Source organism: Arachis ipaensis, chromosome B2 (genome assembly GCF_059453495.1).
Source record: "Arachis ipaensis isolate K30076 ecotype BB chromosome B2, ASM5945349v1, whole genome shotgun sequence".
In the NCBI taxonomy this organism is placed as follows: domain Eukaryota; kingdom Viridiplantae; phylum Streptophyta; class Magnoliopsida; order Fabales; family Fabaceae; genus Arachis; species Arachis ipaensis.
This window is the reverse complement of record NC_142437.1, coordinates 41255555-41261611: the sequence shown is the minus strand read 5'-3', so window position 1 is coordinate 41261611 and position 6057 is coordinate 41255555.

Here is a 6057-nt window from a genome sequence, read left to right as displayed (position 1 = left end):
TTGTTGCTTGTCCACAAGCAAATAAAAACAAAATAGGATAAAAAGAAGAGAATATACAATAAATTCCGAAAACATCTATGAAGATCAGTTTTAATTAGATGAGCGGGGCTAGTAACTTTTTGGCTTCTGAACAGTTTTGGCATCTCCTTTTATCCTTTGAAGTTCAGAATGATTGGCATCTATAGGAACTCAGAATGCAGATAGTGTTATTGATTCTCCTAGTTCAGTATGTTGATTCTTGAACACAATTACTTTATGAGTCTTGGCCGTGACCCTAAGCATTTTGTTTTCCAGTATTACCACCGGATACATAAATGCCATAGACACATAACTGGGTGAACCTTTTTAGATTGTGACTCAACTTTGCTAGAGTCCCCAGTTAGAGGTGTCCAGAGCTCTTAAGCACACTCTTTTTGCTTTGGATCACGACTTTAACCGCTCAGTCTCAAACTTTTCACTTGACACCTTCACGCCACAAGCACATGGTTAGGGACAGCTTGGTTTAGCCGCTTAGGCCATGATTTTATTCCTTTGGGCCCTCCTATCCATTAATGCTCAAAGCCTTGGATCCTTTTTATCCTTGCCTTTTGATTGGCTTTTTCTGCTTGCTTTTTCTTTTTCTTTCTTTTTCTTTATTATTTTTTTTCGCCAATTTTTTTTCACAAGCTTTGCTTTTCAATGCTTTTTCTTGCTTCAAGAATCAATTTTATGATTTTTCAGATTATCAATAACATTTCTCCTTTTTCATTATTTTTTCAAGAGCCAACAATTTTAACATTCATAAACAACAAATTCAAAAATATGCACTGTTCAAGCATACCTTCAGAAAACAAAAAGTATTGCCACCACATCAAAATAATTAAACTATTTAAAATTTGAAATTCATGTACTTCTTGTTCTTTTTCAAGTAAAAGCATTTTTTATTCAAGAAAGGTGAAGGATTCATAGGACATTCATAACTTTAAAGCATAGGCACTAGACACTAATGATCATATAATAAAGACACAAACATAGATAAACATAAAGCATAAAAATTCGAAAAACAGAAAAATAAGAACAAGGAAATTAAAGAACGGGTCCACCTTAGTGATGGCGGCTTGTTCTTCCTCTTGAAGATCTTATGGAGTGCTTGAGCTCCTCTATGTCTCTTCCTTGTCTTTGTTGCTCCTTTCTCATGGCCTTTTGGTCTTCTCTAATTTCATGGAGGATGATGGAGTGCTCTTGGTGCTCCATTCTTAGTTGCTCCATGTTGGAACTCAAATCTCCTAAAAAAGTATTGATTTGCTCCCAATAGTTGTGTGGAGGGAAGTGCATCCCTTGAGGTATCTCAAGGATTTCATGATGAGGAATTTTCTCATGCTCTTGCTGAGATCCATGAGTGAGCTCTCTTGTTTGCTCCATCCTTTTCTTAGTGATGGGCTTTTGAGATGAATCTTTCCATCTCCCATGACTCGGAGGTGGAAGCAATTGCCTTTTCTTTCCTCTTTCTAGAGATTTATCCGGCCTTAGGTGCTATTAGTGGCTATGAAAAAACAAAAAGTGGGGCTTTTTCCACACCAAACTTAAAATATTTACTCATCCTCGAGCAAAAGAAGAAAGAAAGGAGGAGAAGAAGAAGAAATGGAGGAGATGGAGATGTGTGGTGGGTTTGGAAGGGAAATGGTTTGAATATGAATGGTGAGGTAGGTGGGGTTTAATGATGGATGGATGTGAGTGGTGAAGAGAGTATGGAGAAGGGGGTAGGAATTGATAGGTCAAGGGTGTTTGGGAAAGAGGTATTGAGGTGATTGGTGAAGGGTGTATGGGGAAGAGTGTCATGGAAAGGTGTGAAGAGGAGAGAAGAAGAGGGGGGTAGGTGGGGATCCTATGGGGGTCCATAGATCCTGAGGTGTCAAGGAATTCGAGTCCCTGCACCATTCTGGCGTTTAAACGCCCATTGTGTGCCAAATCTGGCATTTAACGCCAGCCAGACACCCTTTCCTGGCGTAAAACACCAGCCAGATGCCCATTTCTGGCGTTTAACGCTAGTCAGATGCAAGACAGCCCTTTCTGGAGTTAAACGCCCAGAGTGCTGCCCATTCTGGCATTTAATGCCCAGAACGCTGCCAGGCTGGGCGTTAAACGCCCATTCTGCTATCCTTACTGGCGTTTAAACGCCAGTAAGCCTGTCTTCCAGGGTGTTCTATTTTTTAATGTTGTTTTTGATTCCGCTTTAATTTTGTAGTTGTTTTTGTGACTTCATGATGAGCGGATAATTTATACGCTTTTTGGCATTGTTTTTAGTATGTTTTTAGTAGGATCTAGTTACTTTTAGGGATGTTTTCATTAGTTTTTATGTTAAATTCACATTTCTGGACTTTACTATGAGTTTGTGTGTTTTTCTGTAATTTCAGGTATTTTCTGGCTGAAATTGAGGGGCTTGAGCAAAAATCAGATTCAGAGGTTGAAGAAGGACTGCTGATGCTGTTGGATTCTGACCTCCCTACACTCAAAGTCAATTTTCTGGAGCTACAGAACTCAAAATGGCGCGCTTCCAATTGTGTTGGAAAGTAGACTTCTAGGGCTTTCCAGCAATATATAATAGTCCATACTTTGGCTAATAATAGATGACGTAAACTGGTATTCAACGCTAGCTTTCTGCCCAAATCTGGCGTCCAGCGCCAGAAAAGGAGCCAAAACCAGAGTTGAACGCCCAAACTGGCACAAAAGCTGGCGTTCAACTCCAAGAAGGACCTCTACACGTGCAACACTCAAGCTCAGCCCAAGCACACACCAAGTGGGCCCCGGAAGTGGATTTATGCATCAATTACTTACTTCTATAAACCCTAGTAGCTAGTTTATTATAAATAGGACCTTTCACTATTGTATAAGACGTCTTTTTGACAATCCTGGATCCTGGATTGTATTTGGATCCTGTGATCACATTTTAGGGTGCTGGCCATCTCGTCCATGCCTGGACCTTTCACTTATGTATTTTTAACGGTAGAGTTTCTACACTCCATAGATTAAGGTGTGGAGCTCTGCTGTTCCTCAAAGATTAATGCAAAGTACTACTATTTTCTATTTAATTCTTCTTATTTCGCTTCTAAGATATTCATTTGTACTTCAATCTGAATGTGATGAACGTGACAATCATCATCATTCCCTATGAACGCGTGCCTGACAACCACTCCCGTTCTACCTTCAACTGAATGAGTATCTCTTAGATCTCTTAATCAGAATCTTCGTGGCGTAAGCTAGAATGATGGCGGCATTCAAGAGAATCCGGAAGGTCTAAACCTTGTCTGTGGTATTCCGAGTAGGATTCAATGAATGAATGACTGTGACGAGCTCCAAACTCGCGATTGCAGGGCGTTAGTGACAGACGCAAAAGGATAGTAAATCCTATTCCAGCATGATCGAGAACCGACAGATGAATAGCCGTGCCGTGACAGGGTACGTTGACCATTTTCACTGAGAGGATAAGATGAAGCCATTGACAAGGGTGATGCCTCCAGACGATTAGCCATGCCGTGACAGGGCATTGGATCATTTTCCCGAGAGATGACCAAAAGTAGCCATTGACAGTGGTGATGTATCACATAAAGCCAGCCATAGAAAGGAGTAAGACTGATTGGATGAAGATAGCAGGAAAGCAGAGGTTCAGAGGAATGAAAGCATCTCCATTCAGTTATCTGAAATTCTCACCAATGAATTACATAAGTATTTCTATCCCTATTCTATTAATTATTATTCGAAAACACCATTATCAATTTATATCTGCCTAACTGAGATTTGCAAGGTGACCATAGCTTGCTTCATACCAACAATCTCCGTGGGATTCGACCCTTACTCACGTAAGGTATTACTTGGACGACCCAGTGCACTTGCTGGTTAGTTACACGGAGTTGTGAACCATGGTCTTGGCATCATGTTTTTGGCGCCATTTCCAGGGAAAGAAAGAGCAATGAATTTTACATAATTAAAGTGTAATCACGATTCCGCGTACCAAGTTTTTGGCGCCGTTGCCGGGGATTGTTCGAGTTTGGACAACTGACGGTTCATCTTGTTGCTCAGATTAGGTAATTTTCTTTTTGTTTTCTTTTCAAAAATTTTTCAAAAATATTTCAAAATTTTCTCACCTGTTTTCGAAAAAAAAAATTTATTCAAAATTTTTAAAGAATGAATTCTAGTGTTTCATGAAGCATGTGAAGCCTGGCTGGCTGTAAAAGCCATGTCTAAATTCATTTGGACTGAGGCAGCAATTTGTTATCAAGAGCAAGCTAGTTGTTGTTAATCCACCTGCTGCTGTTCCTGATTTACATGCTTAAGCTTGGCTGGCCATTGGCCATGTCTAGTGTTTTGGACTGGAGCTTTCTTTGAAAGCTTGGCTGGCTAGTGAGCCATGTCTAATTCCTGGACTGAAGCTTTAGACTAAGAATGCAAGATTCCTGGAATTCATATTAAAAATTTAGGAATCCTTATTTTCCTTTTTCTATTAATTTTCGAAAAATCAAAAATATTTTTGTGTTCTTGTTTGAGTCTTGAGTCATATCATAAGTTTGGTGTCATTTGCATGTGCATCTTGCATTTTTCGAAAATATCATGCATTCATAGTGTTCTTCATGATCTTCAAGTTGTTCTTGGTAAGTCTTCTTGTTTGATCTTGATGATTTTTTGTTTTGTGTCTTTTATTGTTTTTCATATGCATTTTTGAATTCTTAGTGTCTAAGCATTAAAGAATTCTAAGTTTGGTGTCTTGCATGTTTTCTTTGCATTAAAAAATTTTTCAAAATTGTGTCTATGATGTTCATCTTGACATTCATAGTGTTCTTGGTGTTCATCTTGACATTCATAGCATTCTTGCATGCATCACATGTTTTGATCTAAAAATTTCATGCATTGCATCTCTTTAGTGTTTTTCTCTCTCATCATAAAAATTTCAAAAAATAAAAAAAAATATCTTTCCCATTTTCTCTCATCAAATTCGAAAATTTGGATTGACTTTTTCAAAAATTTTTAAATCAAATTGTTTCTCATGAGTCAAATCAAATTTTCAATTTGAAAATCTTATCTTTTTCAAAATCTTTTTCAAAAATCAAATCTTTTTCAAAATTCTTAGTTATTTTCGAAAATTCCAAAAATATTTTTCAAAAATCTTTTTCTTATTTTTATATCAAATTTTCGAAAATAACATAATCAATTAATGTTTTGATTCAAAAATTTGAAGTTTGTTACTTGCTTGTTAAGAAAGATTCAAACTTTAAGTTCTAGAATCATATCTTGTGATTTCTTATGAATCAAGTCATTAATTGAGATTTTAAAAATCAAATCTTTTTCAAAACTAATTTCTAAAATATCTTCTTATCTTACCTTTTTCAAAAAGTTGGTTTCAAAATATCTTTTCTAACCTCCTAACTTCTTATCTTTTCAAAATTTGTTTCAACTAACTAACTAACTTTTTGTTTGTTTCTTAACTTTTTCAAAACTACCTAACTAACTCTCTCTCTCTAATTTTCAAAAATATCTTCCCTCTTTTTCAAAAATTTCTTTTTAATTAACTAATTATTCTTATTTTTATTTTTGATTTTAAAAATTTTCGAAAAATACTAACATTTTTCAAAAACCATTTTCGAAAATCACTAACTCTTTTTCAAAAATATTTTTCGAAAATTCTTCCTCTCCCATCTTATTCTATTTATTTATTCATTTACTAACATCTCATCTCATCTCACATCTCAACCCTCCTCACAGTTGTGTTTCTTCCATTACATTACATTCCTTATCTCCCCCTCTTTTCTTCCACTCACAAAGGGATCTCTATACTGTGGTATAAAGGATCCATATTATTATTATTATTTTTTCTGTGCCCTCTTCTTTGTCATATGAGCAGGAGCAAGGACAAGAATATTCTTGTTAAGGCAGATCCAGAACCTGAAAGGACTCTGAAGAGAAAATTAAGAGAAGCTAAATTACAACAATCCAGAAATAACCTTTCAGAAATTTTCGAACAGGAAAAGGAGATGGCAGCCGAAAATAATAATAATGTAAGGAAGATGCTTGGTGACTTTACTGCAC